This window comes from Alexandromys fortis, unplaced genomic scaffold (assembly GCF_014885135.2).
Source record: "Alexandromys fortis isolate MF-2015 unplaced genomic scaffold, M_Fortis_MF-2015_v1.1 scaffold_70, whole genome shotgun sequence".
NCBI classification, from domain to species: domain Eukaryota; kingdom Metazoa; phylum Chordata; class Mammalia; order Rodentia; family Cricetidae; genus Alexandromys; species Alexandromys fortis.
The window spans coordinates 6,586,109-6,608,699 of NW_026067955.1; positions in this window are offsets into that span (position 1 = coordinate 6,586,109).

The window sequence follows — 22,591 nt, forward strand, 5'->3', positions numbered from 1 at the left end:
TACCTTTGCTCTTGTAAGGCCATGTGAAAATGAACCGTGCTGCTTTTGAGGTCGCCAAAGTTTATCCTCAGGCTCCATGGGGAACGTATAGGCTTTCTGGTCAAGTACAGTTGGAAGCATCCTAAGTAAACAGAAAAGGGGTTTAAAATCTGCTGTAGCTCCAAAAGCTCTCAAATCGGAATGTTAAAAAATGCTTCCTACTTAGTATGGAGTCACTATTGGTGACTCCAGCGGACCAGGGCAGTCCTTAGCAGCGTGGCCACTCTAACCTGCAGCTGTTTAATTAAGCACAAGAATTTTCCTATCTGATAAGGACCCTGAAGTACTAACAAAAGCACCAGCTCTGGCTCTGCTTATACAACTAACAGTTGACACAGTTGTTAGACATAAAGCACATCTTGGGAGAGAGAAAGTAGTGCTGTATTTTGTTCAATAAATCAAATGATAGGATAGCCAATGGTAAATATATTCTTTACATCTCTGCAGATTTAATAGTTGCAAAGATTTTTTTCTATGCGTATGCCTGCAGGCCAGAAGAGGGCACCAGACCTCATTAAAGATGGTTGTGAGCCACCATGTGGTTGCTGGGAATTGAACTCAGGACCTTTGGAAGAGCAGGCAATGCTCTTAACTGCTGAGCCATCTCTCCGCCCCAATAGTTGCAAAGATTAAAAGCAGAGCTGGTGAAGAGTTTTCCTTACTAAGCAGTAGTTGCTCCAGAGCAATATAAAATTCTAAGAATGAGGATATATGTCTCATATTATACTTAATTTTTACATATAAATGCAGGTTCAATTTCTATAACATGATCAAATAATCAAAATTAATAAAATATGGTCACCAATATAACTCAATCTCTCAGTTTTACTATGATGTCCACTTTTGTACAACTATCATTAAAGGTCAGGTGGTGGTGGCGCATGCCTCTAATCCCAGTACTCGGGAGGCAGAGGCAGAGGCAGAGGCAGGTGGATCTCTGTGAGTTCGAGACCAGCCTGGTCTACAAGAGCTAGTTCCAGGACAGGCTCCAAAGCAACAGAGAAACCCTGACTTGAAAAACAAAAACAAACACAATTGTCATTAAACTTAGAGTTCTGGATTTTTCTCTAATAGGTTAAAGATGATGAATATGATCACATCTATCCTTACAACAAGCAAAAAGCAGACAAAATACCACTTCCTGCATCCACCAGAGGACTGTGACCACTGGGCAAAAGGCTGCCGTGAAAAAACAAGATGCTAAGATGGCAAAGACTGACAACTCAGAGCAGTTGAGCAGGAGCCCGAGCACAAATGCAGCAGCTGCAGCCATGGGGAGGGCACTTAAACTCCGCTTGACAAATTGCTGGAGGCTCACTGCAGAGATGCTCATCAATTAAAGGTCCATGTTTTACTTCAGGGTCCACATCATCTTCTCACTGTGGGGATGAGAGAAAAGCCCTCCGCCTTGTTTCCAGCTGGACAAAGGGACACACCCACTCTGAAATGTTCCTGTGGTTTTGCTTTTTGTGCATTTGTGTTGAAAGACACCTCTCAGGGAAAAGTATTTTACCAAAGATTTCATCTGAACTGTAGATAGTGATCCTAATCCATCTAGCCTTCTTGTCTCACCCAAGGTAGAAGCAGGAAGTGCTGAAAGAAAGCTGTGCGGATGATAGCTCAGGGACACACACACACCTGAAAGACCTTCCCACAGGAACATAGACTACTTCCTCACACAGCTTACATGGACGCCACAGAACCCCCGAGCAATGGAGGGATGCAGATGAAAGAGCTGCAGGGTTTGGGCTCTAAACTTCTGAGGAAACCCAGAGACAACAGTGGAGAGAGAGATACAGGGGGAAATTGAATATGCAGAGATCTATAGTCACAGCAAAGTGTAAACACTGCATAACTCCTAGTCAGATGACCCCTTGCAATGAAGGTCTATGTAGCCCAGTCCCCTACAACACCTTCACGTCCGACAGAAACTCTGAAGTACGCTAAGGACAATAAATATTGTTTAGAGTAACATATTAAGATCCAGAAACTGATTTAGTGATGGTGAATATTTTGGAATTATCCAACCCAGAATATAAAATAGCCATGACTAACACGCTAAGGAATTAATGGAAAAGGGAGACAGCATGCAAGACTAAATGGATAAGTGTGTCTCCTGATAACCTGAGATGGAATCAAAACAGAATGCTACATCCACACACAATGTCCGAAATAAACAGTGCCTCTGGTAGGTTTGTCAATACAAAAGGGTCAAATTCACTAAAGTGTAGAGGTGGAAAAAGGACGAGCAGAACAGCAGCATTTTCAAGAACCTACCAATGAGAGCCCTGGAAATGAACAAAAGAAAAGAAACGTGAGTAGTGATGGCTGGGAATTTGCTGAAATTCGTGAAACATCCAGTAATCTCAGAAATACCAGCCTGGATAAGTACCAAGAGTTATAGCTAGGCATATCGAATTCACAAGGCACAAAAACAAAGACAAAGGGGAAGTCTTGCGAGAGAGAAAGCACAGCTTACCATGAGGGTGGAACTGAGTCCCGATCGAGTGGCACTTCTTTCCACAAACCAGGCAAGCAAGAAAAGGTGGACTGAAATCTTCAAAACATGGAAAACACATAGCAACCTGGAATTCCTGTCTAGCAAAACCATGTCCCAAACTGAAAGGGAAATCAAGACATCAGCACACAAATCAAAGCTCGGTCCACTCGTCTGAGATCTGTCTCAAAAAAAAAAAAAATGTCTAAAGATCTTTAAGGAAGGAAAATGTGGCCAGACAGGGGTTATCCAGGGCAGCAAGAACCCGGTGCTCTCCACCATGCTTCTGACATCCCGCAGCCCCTGCTGGCTTGCAGCTTTTCTACCTCTCTGCTAAGCTGGTTTTGTACGCAACAAACACGGCTTCTTGTGGGACTCAGTGGACAACATGAGAACAAGAACCTCTGCCCCTCCCTGCCAGAGGGGGTCTCTTGGTGGATCGCTGTAAGTGGTATTTATGATAGTATGACACCGTGTGTTATCACTTATTAGACTTCCGAGTGCCCCTCATGTAGACTGGTCAGTATTGGCACATACACAAACCCCTGCCCTCCTCCTCTGAATGTGAGTCACACACACACACACACACACACAGATCTCATATGCTGTAGTGCAGTGCTGAGATTTGTGTCCTGCATAGGACAACCCGGAACAACAGGCTGGATCTAAGTGTTTTGCTCATAAGTGAAGCGAGCCTTCCCCATCCGCACCCACTGTTGAGAGAAGCCTCTTTTCTGTCTGCTGGTCCTCACTGCTACTCATTTGTTTTCTTGTTTACTCGCCCCCCTCAATCACAAGCACAATCGTGTATAAAGCGAAAGCTCCTGACAGTGCTGGTCCAGATGGCAGCCATTCTGCTAGTGTCAATGAGTGGCACGTGGCCATTAAGAACAGTGTGAGCAGGAAGCCTGTCCGGCAGCAACAGGGGCACAAGCAGCGCATTTTCATCCAGCACCACTGCCAGTGTGGCGGTCAGAGTGAATTATACAAAACAGTCCCACTGCCCAGATTAAAACGGCTCCTTTGATGATGTCCTTATCACTAGAAGGACTGGCAGGAAAGCCTTGCACTTGCCAGAGCCAGTGATTCCTTTGTGTACCTACTGACCGTTGGTACGACTCCGCCACCACATTTTCCTCTTGAGTAGTAGCAACTAGTGTTACAAGGAAAGCTACATTTGTGAAGAGCAAGCAGAGGGTACCAGATGGCAGACATTTGATCCAGAATTGAATGTGGCCTTTACAACCGGCTACCTCTATCGCTTAAGTCTCACTTTCTTCATGGGAAAAATATCAACCTCATGGACTTAAAGAAAGGGGAAGCATCAATTTCTTATGTTTAAAGTCCTTGGGGCTGGGTGGTGGTGCACACACCTTTAATCCCAGCACTTGGGAGGCAGAGGCAGGCAGATCTCTGTGAGTTGGAGGACCAGAACAGCCAGGGCTCTTACACAGAGAAATCCTGTCTTGACAAAAACAAAAAGAGAGAAAATCCTTAGGAGTAGGGAAATGTCTCAGTGAGTAAAGGTGCTTGATGCACAGTCATGAGGACCAGAGTTCAAATCCCCAATGCCCACACAGAGTCAGACATAGCTCTGCACGTCTAACCTCAGCATTGTTGGCGGTCAGAGACAGGAGGATTACTGAGGCTCTTTGCCTGCCTGCCTGCCTGCCTAGCTCCAGAATTAGTGAGAGACTCCCAAGGGAACACAACAGAGAGTGACAGAGGATGCCTGAAGTCCTCTTCTGGCCTCTGTACACATACATGTGCATGCACACACCTACAGCCCTATGCACGCATGAAGAAACCATTAAAGGAGGTCATACAAACTGTGACGTGTTGTGAAAACACTGGTAGTGACAGGGATCATGGTGACAAGGGGGGACGACAATTGTGGTGTATTTGATCTAAATCACTTTCCTAGGTGCTCAGTGCAGAATGCGCTCTTCCCACCTCTCCAGTGTGTTTAGCAGAGGAAAGCCTCAGAGGTCTGGGCAATGCTGACTCTTGGGTACTCACAGCACCGGTGCCTTTCTGGCAAAGGGGCAGCAGAGGCATACAGGGGGTTTGCTGCCTGCTTCCCCTTTCAGAGGGACTCACTGCCCAGGACATTTGCAGCAGTCTTAGTTTGAGAGACACTGGGGATTTCTGCCAGCCTGACCGACCAGTTCCCAGCCCTGGTTCAGCCCAGTGTAATGGCTTGCTCTAGCCTTTCATAACCACAGGGAACAGTTCCCAGCCCTGGTTCAGCCCAGTGCAATGGCTTGCTCTATCTAGCCTTTCATAACCACAGGGAACAGGATGTTTAGGACCAGGTTCTTCATCATGCAGAGGCTGACCCTCCGTGCAGCTGAATGAGTGCTGATCACGGGTGCGTGCTCACCCCAGGGATTTTAAGCACAAATCACCTGTGTTAGGGACGTCAGGTTCTGACACCTCATCACCTCTGACTGGGAAGCAGTAACAGAAAATCACCTGTTTGAGAACCATGACCAGGAAACAGATGGATGCAAGGTGACATCAGGTGTGTACAAGGAAGACATAAGGATTCTATTCACATAAGGAATAAATTCGGAATTACTTTGTACAAGTGTCCCAGTTGGCTTTCCTATGACTGTGACAAACACTAGGACCAAAAAGTAACTTGGGAAGGCAGGGTTTGTTTCAGGTTACAGTCCATCACAGAGGGAAGTCAGGACAGGAACCTGGAGATGGAAATTGAAAGTGGAAACTAGGGAGGAACACTAGGAACCGGCTAGCATCCATCTTGCTCAGCAAGTTTTCTTATAAAATCTGGGACCTCCTGCTCAGGGGTGGCCACGACCTATGGTGGGCCAGGCCCTCCCATGCCAACAGACAATTGAGACAGTTCCCTAGAGACATGGCCATGGCCAACCTGGTCCTGCCAGTGTCTCAGTCAAGACTCCCTCTTCCAAGGCACCCCTAGGTCCTGCCAGGCTGACAGTAAACACTAAACAGCACAACTGCGACGCCATGTTCTTGTGAATGGTATCTTCTTTGCTCTCAGGTGGAGGATCATGGCTTGTCTTGCACTTGACCTAAGAGAATGTCATGAACAGACGTGGGTTCAGAGTCTTCTGTGGTCTGCAGAAAATGATACACAAAGCAGGTTGTACAGCCCAGGATTCCCTGAAGAATCACTCTGAGTATCGTTCTAGTGTTTTGACCTTGATCCATCTCACATCATCTCGAGCTGCATCCCACTTTGGCACCATATTCTAGGTCCGAGGGATGCTCTTGCCACCTCGTCCAGGCTTGTGGGGATCCAAGAAATCTGCCAGGCTTCCTACCTTCCTGAGAGGAGAACCATTATTATACACCCGTATAGAACCTGAAAGCGAGTACCCAACGGCCACATGTGGATGCCAACCCCATGACCTGGTCCAGGTCCTCTTCCACTCTTCTAGTGGACCCTAATAAGGGGAAAAGACTTGCTTTGGCAAGAGAGGAGAGCCAGATAAAAGGTGACTTCCCAGAAATGTTGTTTTATTCCACTTTCTACTGGCTAGCTCTTTTCAGCCCTCACATAACACCCGGGCCCTTTCATCTGATGAGACATGAAGCCAGAGCTCACTCAAGACAGGAAAGCTCACCTATTGGATTATTTCACTGGTGAAAGATGCCTCCTCTGGTGGTTTTTTAACCAATCCCTTCACTCTGAGGCTCTTACCAGATGTTTATGTTTGCTTGACATTTTGACACACACTGACTCCACCTGCTCCTGACCTGCCTGTCATCTGCACTGGCCTCCAGCTGTGTCTCTGTGGCTTCTTCTAATTTCAAACTAAGACTCAATATCCTCAGTAGTGTATAACTCCATATGTTTTCTTCTCCAAGAAGCCTTCTTTATTTTCCCTATAGAGTCTTTGTTTTCAAAGAATAAGTGGACCAATCTGCCAGTTATAATTTAGCCTATTTGCAAGTGACAATCCTAAACTTAAAAATTAAGACTATAAAATGAGGGCTGGAAAGATGGCTCAATGGCTAAAGGTACTTTGCCACCAAGCCTGAGAACCTTGATTTGATTCTCACAGTTTACATAGTGAAAGACAAGAACCAGTTTCTTCAAGTTGTCCTCTGACTTCCACATATGTGACGAGGCACATGTGCACTCACATGTGTGCACACATACACACAAGTAAATAAATTGTTTTTTAAAAAGATTATAAATTACCCCAAACTAGGGTTTTCCATCAGTATGGGCTGGCATGTTTTATGTCACTGAATTGTTTAATTCAAGTAAAAAGCTTTTTTTTTTTTTTGTCAATTTTGGTTAGATTTACCAGGATTTCCTTCAAGAATTTAGTGAAAACGATTGTGAACACTGTTACATTCTCTTTCAATATCATTAGACTGAGAAGACTGGGATTCTGAGAGTTCCTGCAGACTTCATGGTCATGTGATCTTGTGCAACTTACTCAGTCTTCGGTCTTTGTCTATACAGTGGAGACAATGACTTATGATGGAGGAAGGTCATTGGCTAATAAAGAAACTGCCTTGGCCCATTTGATAGGCCAGCCTTTAGGTGGGTAGAGTAAACAGAACAGAATGCTGGGAAGAAGGGAAGTGAGCTGAGATGCCATGTCTCTGATCTCTAAGGCAGACGCTATGAAGCTCCGACCCAGGATGGACGTAGGCTAGAATCTTCCTGGTAAGCACACCTCGTGGTGCTACACACATTAATAGAAATGGGCCAAGCAGTGTTTATATGAATACAGTTTGTGTGTTGTTATTTCAGGGCATAAGTTAGCCAGGCGGCCAGGAGCCGGGTGGCAGGAATGCAGCCCCCAGCTCCCTCAACAGACTTACCCATGTGCTGGCAGGACTGACTTCGGGTAACACACATCAAAGTAAAGCTTTGGAAAGCTTCTCATGGAACTACACACATGTGTGCATGGTTGCTGGCCCTGTCCTTTCCAAGACCTTTTCAAAGTCAGCATGTGGCCTTGTCTTAACCTTAGCGTCTCATCTCAGCCTTCTGGACCTTAAAACCCAGTGTCTCCTGTGTCACCTCTCCCAAACCCAGCCTCTCAGCATGAAGAAGCTCTAAGCTGAGCTTCAGTTGGTAGGGAAGTTCAGGCTGGACACAGCAGATGCGGTAACCCACGATGCAGCCCTGGCTGGAATGCTGTCGACTTCAGCTACTGTAGGTGCTGATCACCAGGTAGGTAGCGGTAGTGCTTGTCAGCTTGTTTTCTATGAAGCCTCTAAAGAAAAAAACCACTGGACTGGGGAGATGGCTCAGAGGTTGAGGGTACTGACTGCTTTTCCAATTCAGTTCCTGGTTCAATTTCCAGAACCCACAGGGCAGCTCACAATTGTCTATAACTCCAAGATATGACACCCTCACATAGACATGCATGCAGACAAAACACCAATGCAGATAAAATAAAAATAATTATTTTTTAAAAAAAAGGAGTAGAATTCCTACATTTCTGACCAGGGCTTTGAGCTCAGTATTTCAGAGGCCTCCAGGCAGACTCCAGACTGACAAAAGGCATGGGATTGCTCATTTGTACAGAATGGACTCATCACAAATTCGCAAAATCAAGAATTCCAGGTAAAGTGTTTCAGCCTAGAAAAATCTGAACAATATTATGGGAAGCTCCAGATCCTTTAGCAGCACTTTGTTATAAGGGTCAGAAATACAAAAGGGTGTCTTGATTGGGGGAAAGACACAATGAAGATGTTTGCATCTACCCTTCAGATTCACAAGAACATCCCTTCAGTGGATGAGAACTGAAGTTGTTAAACACTTGATGCATGTCCAACCCTTGAAACTGCCGCAAAGACTCCTACAGAAGAGATCATATCCAGCACCTGACTCGAGCGCTGGAGACCGTGCAGTGGCAGCTGAAGCCCATGGAGCAGAGGGCAAGTCCTGACACCACACTGCTTCAGATTACAAACTGCAGTGTTGAAAAGAAACTGCTTTCATTAAACTGAATTTTATTTTATTTTATTTTTTTAAATATTTATTTATTTATTATGTATACAATATTCTGTCTGTGTGTATGCCTGCAGGCCAGAAGAGGGCACCAGACCCCATTACAGATGGTTGTGAGCCACCATGTGGTTGCTGGGAATTGAACTCAGGACCTTGGGAAGAGCAGGCAATGCTCTTAACCACTGAGCCATCTCTCCAGCCCATTAAACTGAATTTTAAATCCAGTTGTTTTCTCTGACAAAAAAAATAAAGGAGGAGTAGGGAGAAGAGGAGGAGGATGAAGAAAAGAAGGAAAGAAGGAAGGAGGAAAGGAAGAAAAAGGATGGAGGAAGAGGAGAAGAAGAGGAAGGAAGGAAGGAAGGAAGGAAGGAAGGAAGGAAGGAAGGAAGGAAGGAAGGAAGGAAGGAAGGAAGGAAGGAAGGAAGGAGGCAGCAGCAGCACCCGGCCCATTTCCCACCCGCTGTTCTCCCTTTGCCAACATTTTAGATCCACACAACTCTACCTTCTCAGTGGCCCAGGCCCCAAAGTTTTGGGGTCACTCTTGAGTCTCATTCTTTTTACCTCAATCTAATGTCAAGCGCACTGAGGTTCTTTCCAGATATTTCAAATCAAGTTTTCCTTTTACTTCCCGCTGCGAACATCTTCCTCTAGATCTACACCTCCCATCAGAAGGACGAGGTCTGTGGCTAACTGACACAGCTCCTGTATCTAAAAGCATGCTTAGCAAATAACAGCTGTTCAATACATGCTTGCTGAATAAACGAGTGACAGATAAGCCATCTGATGACACACAGGCCACCGCTGGCAACCCAGCTGCTCGCCTCTAGACTGTCCCCAGCCGCTGGTGATAACACTTCCAGAGTATATTTACAAAATACCGTTTCCATTCAGTCACAAACCAACACAAAGCCATCAGAACTTCCTCCTTCCTAAGAAAGTGAGTTTAGACTTTACTCCTGCCCTGTCTGTCCCCTGCTCTACCTGCCCGTTTTTCTTCCATGTCCCTCCACCATGCTGACTTTCTACCTGATGACCTTCTGGGATCACTCTCTTTGTGGTTTTCATGTGTGCTATCTTATTCTCCTCAGAAAACCCTCCCTTTTCCTTTCAGCATGCCTGAGTCCATGAACTACTTTACCCGTGGACTCTCTAGAACAGCCTAGAGTAACCTCCCACGCTCCAGTCGGCTGGGCTTGAGTCTCCATCTACCCAGGTGCTTTCATGGCCTGCAATTTTCACCAAGTTAGAGTCTTTGCTCTGAACTTAAATTCTTTTGAATCCCGTAGTGTCATTTTCAGGTGTGTGACTTTTGTTTATACTGCATTTGTTTAACTCTGTGAAGCTGTGTTACTTTCTTTGCCTGTCTAAAACACCTGATTGTCTAATAAACAGCTGAATGGCCAATAGCAAAGCAGGAGCTAGGATCGGTGGAGCTAGCAGGCGGAGAATATAAATAGAAAGAGAACTCTGGGAGGAGGGAGAACGAGGAGCAAGGAGAGAACGAGGAGAGGAGGAGGAATTCAGGAGCCAGTCACCCAGCCAGCTATGTAGTAGGTGTGAAAGTAGGATACACAGAAGTAAGAAAAGAAAAAAGCCCAGAGGTAAAAGATAGACAGGATAATTTAAAGGTAAGAAAAGCTGGCTAGAAACAAGCCCAGCTAAGGCCAGATGATTATAAGAAAGAATAAGCCTCCTTGTGTGATTTATTTGGAAGCTGGGTGGTTGGCACCCCAAAAAGCCAAAAGAGTAAAATGTTATACAACACCATAGAGCATGAGCCACAGTGCTACCCAGAGTACAGATTCCTGGAAGACTCCATAGCCTGGGGTAAACATGGGCTGACAAGACGGTCCTACTCAGGATGAAAACAAAGGAGAATGAGGCTCTAGAGTCAAACACCAGGTAAAAGTGGGGATGTGGAGTGTTGGTGTATCGATACAGCAAAGAACCCTTGATGAAGCCAGGCATGGTTGCTCACTCTTGTAATCCAACACGAGGGAGTCTGAAGTAGAAGGATCACTGTCATTTGAAGCGACCATGATGGTGACACAATATTCCTGTCACTTGGCCGTTCCCAGGCCCTTTTTTGCTTCCAGGGGCTCCCATGTGGAATGGATTTTCTTCTAGTCCTCAGAATGAGAACTTCATATGACTGCATGTGATAATGGGCTCGAAAGGCAAATGGCGATTTTGTGACCGAGGCTGAACACCGATTCCCGCCAATCTCTCCTGCAGCTGCCTTCCCTGCCCCATGCCGTCTTAAAGGGGACTGTTGCAGTCAGCGCCTAGATTGTGAGAGACGCTGAGGCAGAGGCTCTTGGCTTGGCTGTGTCCGTATATTCCTGACAACAAACTATGAGATAATATGTTTTGCTGTCCTACGAGATTAAGCTTGGATAATCTGTTACAAAACATTAATAATTATTATTTAGATGGTACTCTATCTAGGAAGTGAGGGTAAAAGTGTGGTGAATAGGGCATAACCTGATAGGCAGATACTTATGTATACAAGGCTAGGGAGCCAGGGATGACAGGACAGGGTAACCTCTAAAAAAAGGATAACAGATACCTGCATCACTACCCCCTTGGTGGGAGACGGGGAGGAAATAGTGACGCCTACTCAGAGCTCTGATCCCCACTGTCTAGCACTGGGACTTGGCTCTGCCATACCTCCCCATGTCTCTCTGCAGAGTTTTGGAGCCCTGCCTTTACTGCTAACCATCCATCCATTCATCCATCCATCCATCCATCACATAAGCTGGGTCCATATGCAAAACACAAAGAGGAGCCACAGGGACTTAAGACTAACTACCAAGCTTCATCTATATTCACTCAGTAGGAGGCCCATGGCAAGACTGCTTTTTAAAACTCAATCTGAATTGAATAAATCATCTCTTAAGATATATTACATAGTGGGTATTTCAACCAAGCTATATTAATTTTTTTACTTGCTATAATACCAAAACTACCTTTAAGATTGACTTTATATGTGTTTGTGTGAATTGTATGCACCGTGTTTACTAGGGGATGGAGGCCTCCACAGAGGCCAGGAGAGGGTGTCAAATCTCCTGGAGCTGGAGTCACAAGAAGTTCTGAACCCGCCTACTGTGGATGTGGGGAATTGAACCTGGGTCCTCCAGAAGGGCTGTACGTACTCTTAACATCTGAGCCATCTCTCCAGTCCCCAAATCACTTAAGTAATAAAGCACACATGGAAGTACAGAAGAGTAAACAAGAATCATGTGATCTAAACAGTGAAAACCCCAACCTATTTTCATTTAAATGTTTCCTTGAAGAATTTTAACCATTTCTCACCAAAAGCAACAGCAGCGTAGGACCCCAGCAACTGTCATGCTGCCAAGCAGTAGGACTGAGAGTAGCCTACAATGCCTGAACTCCACATGCTGACTAGTGTCAGGCATGTCATCCAAGGGATAAAAGGTTCTTGGTGTTCTTTACTCTGGGCTGTAACGTGGTTATTTTACTTACCATTTGGAATGTGATATTTCGTGCACAGGAGCCGTTAACACCTGGTGGTTTACAACATCTAGATACTTCTCAATGTGAATCTGTTACAGAAAAGTCAAAGCTCAGGCCATTATGGTGGATGTGAAATACTTAGCTAATTTACTTCATTTCATTAGGTCAATACTTTGAATCGTGTAATTAAGCCACCCAAAATGCACAAAACACTGTGTGTTATTACATGCCTAAGGTTAGGCATCTCAAGGCCAAATTACTTCAAATGTCCCAAAAAGCATAATGAACAATTGAGACTCAAAGTCTAAGTGACCCGCAGCCCTCATCCCAAATGAAACCGTGCACAGGGCTGTGTAGCCCTGACCCGCATACCATCATGGAATAATGTCTTTCTCCTACATGAGCTTCAAGCAGCCAGCCATCTGAGGAAGATAGCCTGGTGGTCCCCTTAAACCCAGTTCTGCTAAAGAACGACATGGGGACCCATGAGAACCACTGGGTCCTCTCTCCTCTTCCCAGTATTTTGTTTACTGTCCATAGCTTTACTCACTTTTAACCCCATTTCAGTCCTTTGGATTGCTGTCTCGAGATTTTGAATGTCTAGAGGGTCTCTTGTCTCCTCACTTGAGAATTTTGTTAATTTCTCTTTTAATTGATGAAGGTCTTCATGGACCTAATGCATAAATAAATAAATAAATGAAAATAGATTGACGTATATATTGTCTACCTATTGCAATTTTTGTTGTTGGTTTTTGAGACATGGTTTTATGCAGTCTGGGCTAACCTTGAATTTTTCACTAAGTAGTCAAGGATGACTGGTGTGGGAAGTCCTTCTGAGTATGTGTTGCTTTTATTGGTTAATGAATAAAGATGCCTTGATGTTCGGCAAGGCAGAATAGAGCAAGGTGGGAATTCCAAGCAGAGATAGAGGAGAAAAGAAGGCGGAGTCAGGGAGTAGCCGCCTAGGGAGACAGATGCAGGTCAAACCCTTACCAGTAAACCACGAGTCTCATAGTAAAATATAAAATAATAGAAATGAGTTAATTTAAAATGTAAGAGTTAGTTAATAAGAATCCTAGGCTAATAGACCAAGCAGTGTTGTAGCTAATATAGTTTCTGTGTGATTATTTCAGGTCAGGGCAGCCTACACCTTCAGATGACCTTGAACTTCCTCATCCTGCTGTTTCCACCTCTGGACACTGGGATTATAGGTGTGCACCAACACCTTGGTTTTTATTCAGTGCTGGAGACTGAATCCAGAGCGAGGCAAGCGCTCTAGCAGCTGAGCCACACTCCCAGCCTGGTAGCTACAGACAGTACAGCCCTACAGTGGGCTTGAGTTGCTGGATACTTGTGGCTCTGTGGTATTCATTACAAAGAACTGCCTCCACGGCTTTAGGACAGCTCTTAAGAGGATTCTGTTGTCATCTCAGAGTGTGGACAAGAAGCCTTCTGCACCATTTGCTTTGTGCTGTGTCAAGATGGAAGGGTAGCCTGGATGGCTCCTGCTCTCCCAGGTGGTAAAGCAGATGGGCCAAAGATAAGTCTGCGGCAGGCTCTGGTTGCTACATATGGGTTAAGGTAAGAAAACAGGGAACTTCCAGCCAAAGTGAGGCTCTAGCAGAGGTGATTCAAGAACACAACAGATGTGTCCACAGGGCCTGGTGGCTTTCTGTCCCGGCAGGCTCTGCCACACACTGCTCTGAGGAAGCAGTTTTTTATGTGCGCATTTGAGTTTTGTTTTGCTTAGTGAAAAACAGAAATAATCCACGGGGGCGGGGAGGAGAAAAGCAATCCATGCCACTGCTTTAGCTTGCCTTGCTGATGTGTGTTTTCCTTGGAAATGGTGAACATGTTTCCATCAGGCACCCTCGGGATCAAATCGGCATCATGACACAAGGAAGCAGCTGACTCTCTGTGTGCATATTAGAAACCAAACTTCAGATAAATGCAGATGGCACCGATTATTTCATGGGCTGCTGCCACAAGGAAACCATTTTGTTATGCTAATTCATAACTCGAGACACCTGTTTCAGCAACAGTCACACCAAGAGCAATCTGCAGACTGGGTCGCTAAAGGCATTTTGAAAAGTCTACCAGTGCTCTGGGAGAATAACTGGACTTGCACATTGGTCCAGCCTGTGTTATTATTTACTTGGGGATGTTCCCACGGAACCCAGTGCCATATTCAAGGGGCAGAATTTGCATCTTTTCACTGATGCACATCAAAGTCTGGCAAACACATCTTATTACTTGTACTCTGCTCAGATTGTCACAAAGAACCTCCAGGGCACACAGATTGATACCTGAACATACTCACTATTGCCTGTGGGGACCAATGATGAAGAGGCATAGGTTGGGGTTTTTTTTTTTTTGTCCTGATCTACCATCTACTGCTTGAAAACATGTACTATTTGCATGCTCCCCCCATATTTGCAGCTCCACGGGTCTTTCTATGATGATGTCTTTCCATCGTGTGAGGGAGGGAAACTGTGTTGCATTATTCACCGAGGAACCAAAGGTCTTCGTTTTCCTCCATCTGCCCCTTGTATGGACAACAACACCGCTTCCTAGAGTTGTGGGAGAATATGTAACAGGCCCGATACAGAAGAACTCCATAAATGGCAGCTGCGCAGAGCTCCTTGCACTAACTCTATTATCCAAAATTTTAGCACCTCCATGGTTTTTTTTGGGGGGGTTGTTTTGGTTTTGTTTTTGCCAGACTAGAATCATTTCCCTACCTTATGAAATTAGTAAGTAAAAGTGAGGTAACGGCACAAAAGGAAGCAATGCAGACTTTCTTGCCAGACGCATGGGAACTGGAATCCTGCCTGAACTTGGGAAAGTTCTCACTGAGAAGACAGGGAGTTCACAGCAACTGCTTCAGAATGGAATCAGAAATGATCTGAAACATGTTTTGTGCAGGTGAGACACAGGGGAGGGTATGGAACCCTCTCCCTGGGTTGAAAGCCCTAGCAAGCTCATTGCATGTGATGAGCTGATACTCGACAGTGTTGCTGAGTGAGGTTGCTCGCTCTGCTCTCTTAGGTTATTTTGTCCTCCCTCTTAAGAAGTACCTGTCTGTATGACTGCACTAGAGATGAGCACTGTGGGAAACATCGCGCCCGACCCAGCAGGAAATGAGGTTCAGTTCTGTTTCTGTTCTTTCTTCAGTTATGTCCAATCTGCCATATTGAAATTTTACAGGTCACCCATTACCTCTATGAACATCAAAAACATTACTTGCCATACAGTTTCCACATAGAAACTCTTATTGTTTTGACAGTCTGGGGACAGAGCCACTATTAGTAGACATTCTTGAAAGGCCTAATGCAGCAAAGATTTGCTGTCAGCCCTGAAAGACCCATGAGACCAGAAGCCACACAGTCATTTGCAATATAAATTCTTCTTGTTCACTTCTACTCAGCGCACACATTGGCTGACTCGTCCTTATCTCTTGGAGTTACTTTTGATCTTGTTCATTTTCGTATTATATGTGTGTATTATAAGTCATACACAGGGACTGATGAGAAATCTAGTGAAAACATCAAACTGTCAGTTTACTGTCATTGTTTCCGAGCAATGTGTTAAGACATAACTGCTGGACTTCTGTGACATCCTCTCCAAAACTGATTAAAAAGCTGGTTTTGATGGAAAGAGCAGGTGTCCTTCCTTGCAGGAACAGTGTGTTAAGTATACAGATACAAGGACACACATGTACATCTACACACATGACCTACTTATATCAAATTACTTTACATGTTTGTACTTGACTTTCTTTAGAGACTGAGGCCTAATACTTGTCTAGCATGGTTTTTAGGATTCCATGCAATAGCCCAGAGCTCCCAGCAGGGCCCAGCTCTCCCATATGCTGGCTATATGACCTTCCTTACTCTACTTCACTAACCTGACTAGATGAGGAAAGATTCAGCTAAAATAGTAAGAATATCTAAATTAAATATCTAAATTTGGCCCTAAAGCAAAAGAAGTTGTAGTTAATAAAATGTTGACAACTTGAACTCCATGAAGATGCGGTTCTCTGGTTCCCAAATCTGACAATGGGACAAAATATTGACAACTGGAACTATTCTGGAAAATGCAAACATTGAGCTTTCCTAACAAGTAACCCAGATAGTTTGATTACAACAGTATGACTTGTGTTTGAATTTGTTCCTAAGGACTTCAGATCTATTCTCAAAGCATCACTGACCTACTTTGCTTTCTGTTGTGATGAACACCAAAGCAATGTGAGGAGGAGAGGGTGTGTTTCATTTTACAGCTTACAGTCCATCTCTGAGGGATGCTGGGGCAGGAACTCCAGCAGGGCAGGAACTTGAAACAGAAGCTATGGAAGAACTCCGTTTTCTGTCTTGTTCTCCCTGGTTCACACTCAGCCTGCCTCCTTATACAACACAGGACCATCTGCACAGGGGTGGCACCATACACAGCAGGCTGGGCTCTCTGACATAAATCAGCAATCCGAAAATACCCCAGTCTTGCCTACAGGGCAATCTGATGGGGCAGTCCCTTATGTGAGGGACGAATAATTCTGGGCTCTGTCAAGTTGACAATGGAAGCTACCTGTAACAATGTCTAACATTAATCTGTCCCACTCATAGAAAACGGTCTATGTGTATGTTAAATGTTAGATCATGTCAGAAGCCGTGGGAGTTGCAGCAGGTGACAACTAGTGTCCAGATGTCAACCCACCAGAGGAATGATTCTCTGATGGAGGAGAATCCCATCTGGAAAAGGCAGGTGGAACCACTGACTCTGGAAACTATTGCTCCTGTCTGTAATTTCACATATACAAAAGCAGCTATGATGTCTCTCCAACACCTGCATTAGAGTGTGTAATCTCATGTGATGTGTATATGTAATCTCATGATCACATCTCAATCTTATGGGTACATATATCTGTGGGTGGTCAGGAAGATGACTTATCATTAATCTGTATAATTTTGATATATAGAAAATGTACTAGGATATGCTTCATAACTAGATCTATTGTCCCATGAAGACGGTAAGATACTTAAAAGCCTGCTTTGTTCCTTTTACTCAGACTAACAGAAGAAAACAACAATTTCTCCCCAGTCTGAGACAAACTGCACACAATTAGCTCATTTTCACCTCAGAGCAAGTTCAAACTAGACTAAATGTTTCTGTAAATGGATAAGTTAAAAACTTTACACACACAATGTCAGAGTTACAGATGTCTAACCAAGGTTATTAACACAAAGCAACCTAGAGAAACATGCTAATTCCTCGCTTGCCAAGTCTGGCTGATAAAAACCTATGTCTTTCAGCTTGTTTCATTGGGCACTGTGCCCCTGGCCTCTGATCAGTCTTACACCAGAAACCTTGAAATTTGTGTTGCCATGGTAAATGGCTCTGTTTTTATCATTTACCCAAGGGATGCTATGACCGATGAGATATAACTCTTGAAATTTTTTTCTTATTGTCTCAAGCCTCCTGTAAAAAGTGTATTTAAGCTAGGTGAACAAAGAAGCAAGAGAAAGAATTGAAACAAAGGAGAACTAGAAAGAATTAGAACTTACAAGAAATTAGAGGACAGGAAAATAAAGAGCATGACCAGACAGCATGTGTGTGAATTTATTCCATATCCCTCAGATAGAAAATTCTTAAGATCAGTTTTGCTATCCCGTGGAGTTTTTCTTCAAATCCTTGGAGTAGCCTTGAGAGCTGGTCTTTCAAGGCTACTAATAAGTTCAGCTCTAATTGCTTGTTTTTACTTTCTGAGAATTTGATTATCATAGAATCCTTCTGTAAAAATCAAACTATACAGTTTTACAAATGAATGTCTAGTTTCTAACATAGATCATATCATCTTTTCATGCATTCTAAATATACACACATAAACTTAAGAGAGTCACGGGCTGTTGGTGAAGGGTGACTAGCAGGCCTCTGTGCAGAATAAAGGAATACTGTCCTCATCCCTTACCCTCTAACTGCTGCCCTCACTGTGTGCATTCACCATGGAGCATACGGAAGCCTGGCTTGCTCTTTTAAATGCTACAGAAAGCCCCAAATCAGCCTGTGCTTTAGTTCAAGTCTGACGCTAACCCAGTAAGGGGGATGTTTCTTGAACCCTTTGATGCTCATGGCTCCTGACTATATCAACTTAGTCATGTTACCTGGCCCGGTGTCAGGGAGTCTATGAGAAAGTAAAGGCTTCTAACAGACCACACTGCAAACATTTATAGATGGGATGAAAAATGTCACAAACCCACAGGGAAACTTATTAGATGACACTGTCTAAGTTCTGAAAATTCTAATTAAGGAGGTGATTTGAGGGCACTGCTTTCAGGCTGTTCATAGGTATCACATGCTTTTCTTTTGATAGTAATTCTTCTCTAGTTTGATTCAAAATTAAAATTGAGGTTGAACATTATAAAGTTGCAACATTTGAAACAATCTTAAAATTAATAATGGCTTTATATTCCATGCCCACTTGAAACAGAATTAGACCATTATAAATCGGTTGCTGGTATAGTTATTTTAATACTCTGGAATGGAAAAGGAAGGATTTAAATGTTCAGTAACAAAAGGAGACATGGGTAACGGTCCTGTTTATTCAGGGACAATGGGATGGAAGGCTTGAGAACCATGTTGGCATTTTCTGTATATATGGGCCTACCTGCAATATTTATCTTTACTTAGTTTCCAAGACATGAATGAACAGTACTAGCCTTGTTGCAAGGTCAAATTAAAATATATGCAGCAAGCACTTAGAATGGTATGAGATACCTGATAAATGCTATATTTGCTTGATTGCTGTGATTTTTCTTTGAAATTATCTTAGATTCTATGTTTTGCAATACAATTGAAAATAATGGCTGTCAGATTTGGATGCTTCTGAATTCTCTGAAGGGTCTGTGAATACAAATTCCTGGGCTCTGGCCCCAGAGTTTCTGATTCAGTAGGTATAGGGTGGGGCCTGGGAATATGCCCTTCTAAAATCTCAGCTAGTGCTGATGATGTTCGTCCTGGGACCATGCCTTGAGAAACGATGGTCTAAAGAATAGTGGCTTAACGAACCTGACTGGGACAAGTGGAGATTTAAAATATCTGTTCTTGGCAGTCAATAACACATACATATATACACACTTAGTGGAAACAATCTTTTTACCTAGGTTAAAAGTAAAGGAACTCTACTTTTAAAAGTAAAAAAGAAACCATGGAATGTGGGGGGAAACTAGATAAATTTAGAGTCAGATGTGGATCCAATCCAAACAACATATTCTGTAGAAAAGGCAGTGAAGCCTACAGAGGAACTGACCAGCTCAAAGATATTTGCCTGTGTAGCTATCAGAGCACAGTCAGGCCTGAGTGTTCTGGCTCCTATCCAAGTGCTCCTTCTCCTTAAAGCACTGGCTTACTGGTAGGCTGTTTGAAGGAAATAATGGAAGGCCCAGGCAGAAGTGTCATCCATGTGGGCACCGAGCAGTGCTGCTTGTCCCAGAACTCCAGGCTCACCTGGAAGTAGGGGGGCTTCCATTCTGTCTCATCGTGCAGATTCTACGTAGAGACTCCAACCCTACACAGAGATCAGCTCCCGTAGATAGAATGGCAGTTAGTAGGCGCTCTGCCGTCACAGAGCTCTCCACTCAGTGTGTGGCGAGAGCTTCTGCTGTGGAAATGTCTTTTCCAAGCACCCCAGCCATTATCAGCACCTTCCTCCTCAGGGCAGGGCAGCTATGACTCTTGACGAGCATCCCTCAGGCCTGGCCCTTTAATATTCCCTTATAGAAGGTTGAGGTGAGGAGGCCATTCGACTGAGATTCCAGTCACTTCTTCCTACACCCCGTATGCAATCCTTCCCATGTGGCATGTGACCTCATGGTCTCCAGAAGTGAGGTCTATACAGGGCAGAAGGTTAGCTAAAGCAGAGGGCTCTGTGTGTGCAGCTTGAAAGAAGCTCTTCATGCTGGGATGAGACTTGGGTGGTTCGGGTGTTTGGGGGTCACCTACACTCTTGGAAGTCATCCCAGTAAAACTTGTTTTTCACAAGCTACATCTTGGTAGAATCATTGCTTTGGTGTCTGTCTTAGTTAGGGTTTTATTGCTGTGAAGAGACACCATGGCCATGACATGACAACTCTTATAAAGGAAAACATTTAATTGGGGTGGCTTACAGTTCAGACGTTTAGTCCACTATCGTCATGGCAGGAAGGAAGGCAGCATGCAGGCTGACATGGTACCAGAGCTGAAAGTCTACATTTGGATCCAAAGGCAACAGGAAGTGAACTGTCTCACTGGGGATGGCTTGAGCATATATAAGACCTCCAAGCCCGCCTCCACAGTGACACAATTCCTCCAACAAGGCTACACCTCCTAAAAGTGCCCCTCCCTTTGGGAGCCATTTTCTTTCAAAACACCACAATACCTTATCTGGGAGAAGAACATGTTGTGTTCATATCTGCATATAAACAATTCATTGCAACACCCTCCTACACAAGCAGGGTGCCTGTTAATGTAGAGATGACTATGGTGCCCCTTTCCATTACAGTTTTACAATCCAATGTCAAAAGTTGACTTTCACTGTTGTATATCTTAGGTTAGCCAAACAACTTTACAACCTTATCTGGATTTCACTGCAAAGAAGAAAGGTTTTTTAATATACTGTTCTATACGATTCCAGACCCTAAGAGAAGTGGTGGAAGCAATCTACGGGGAAGTGTGAAACTGAGCCCCAGAGTGCTCTCTCTGCTGTGTTCCAGGTTTGGAGACACAGGAAACTGCCCGCTCCTGTAGTCTGGTCCCTGTGGGGAAGAACTGGCTGATCCCAGAATTGGGGAAGTCTTCACTACTGTTCTGGTTGTTTAGTGTCCATGAAAAGGGGGCTCTGTGTAAAGAAAGACTAACTGTACCCAAAGAGAGGTCTGGCCTTCACCCTTGGCTACTGAGAGAGGATCTCTAAGCCCCTGGAATGTCCTGCCTGACAGAAGCGTCTGGATGCTGTAGCCACAAGACAGTCTAATAACAAATACAGAGTTCACAGTGGGGTTCTTGAGGCACCCTGTGTCAGCTGTGATGTCTGGAGGAATCGGAATCTGCACAAAGTGTGAGATTGAGCTGCATTCCAAGTCTGGGTAGAAAAAGAGCAGGTAAATGTCTCCGGTTGGCCACTTATTGTGCCCAGAAGGAGGTGATGATGCCACTGACTCTTGTGGGATGGCCCCTGGAGCGTGCCCTGTGTACCACTCTCCTTGGCTAATTTTAATCCGTCTTTTCGCTATGACAGATACCAATCGCAAGCGTAGCACGTCTCTCAGTTCCACGAGTCTTGCTCACAAACAATAAATGTGAGAGTGTCGCGGTATCCACAGGGTCATAGCCAGCTTGTCTGATATGAGGCTTGCCCTGGAGATTCTTAACCTTGAAGTTGGTGTCAGAGTGAGGGCACTAGTCGAAGTCTGTCTCCTCTGGTGTTCCAGTTCAGCTAAACTCATCACAGGGTAAACTGTTGAGAATAATACAATGGTGTGGGAGAATGGTTTGTATTCTGTCAACTATATTTTAAACAAACGCTAACTGGCCAGTAGCCAGGCAGGAAGTATATGCGGGACAAGCAGACAGGAAGTAGAGGCAGGTCAATGAGAACAGGAGAATTCTGGGAAGGAGGATGCCCATTCCTCTGCAGTCCTGACCCGATCAGAGAAGAAGCAAGATGTGACTGCCTCACTGAATAAGGTACTGAGCCATGTGGCTAGCATAGACAAGAATAATAGGCTAATATAAATTATAAGAGTTAAAAGAAGCCTGAGCAAATGGGCCAATCAGTTTATAACTAATGTAGACTTCTGTGTGATTCTTTGGGACCTAACAACTATGGAAACTGGGCAGGACAGAAACCTCAGTCAATAATATAAGGTAAGATTTTACGTCCAATTCCTGACAGGAAGTCTAGGAATCTGGTGAGTTTAGGGCTCTGTTTCTTCTAGAAGTGACTGACCTTCCAGAAATTATTTTCAGCCTTGGTCCAAAGGAGCTAACTATGAGTTAGAAGTTATGGTTTGTGAAGACACATCTTAAAGTGACCATATCTAAACTTGGAAAAAAAACCAACAAAATACCTTAGCTATTTCAGAAAAATCTGTTTAACTATCACAAGCTGAATTATACTGAAGACGTCAAGACTTTAATAGCTTTCTCCCTAGATTATAAAGATATTTCGCCAAGTTTTCATTTGTGCCACAATTCTATGTTGATTTGTAGTTCAAGTTATCCTCAATATATGTTTAGTGTGTATTCCCAGACAAACAGTGAATATTTCAGGTCCCATATTTTTCTTTCTCTTCGAATTCCTTACCTCCTCTTAATGAATCTGTCTCTACTCTGTCATACCAAGCCATGGACTTTCAACATTTTGTTATATATTTTTAAATGGTGCCCTGACTGCAATGCAGACTTATAAACCCAGCTACTGAGGAGGGTCACAAGTTTGAGGTGTGCCTGAACTGCCAGTGCGTTTAAACACAGCCTGATTTAATGACCACCCGGTCTCAAAGTAAAAGGAGGGCTGGCATGAAGCCTAGTGGTAGAGCACTTCCTTAGCACTCATCCCCAGAAAGCGCTAAAGGGTA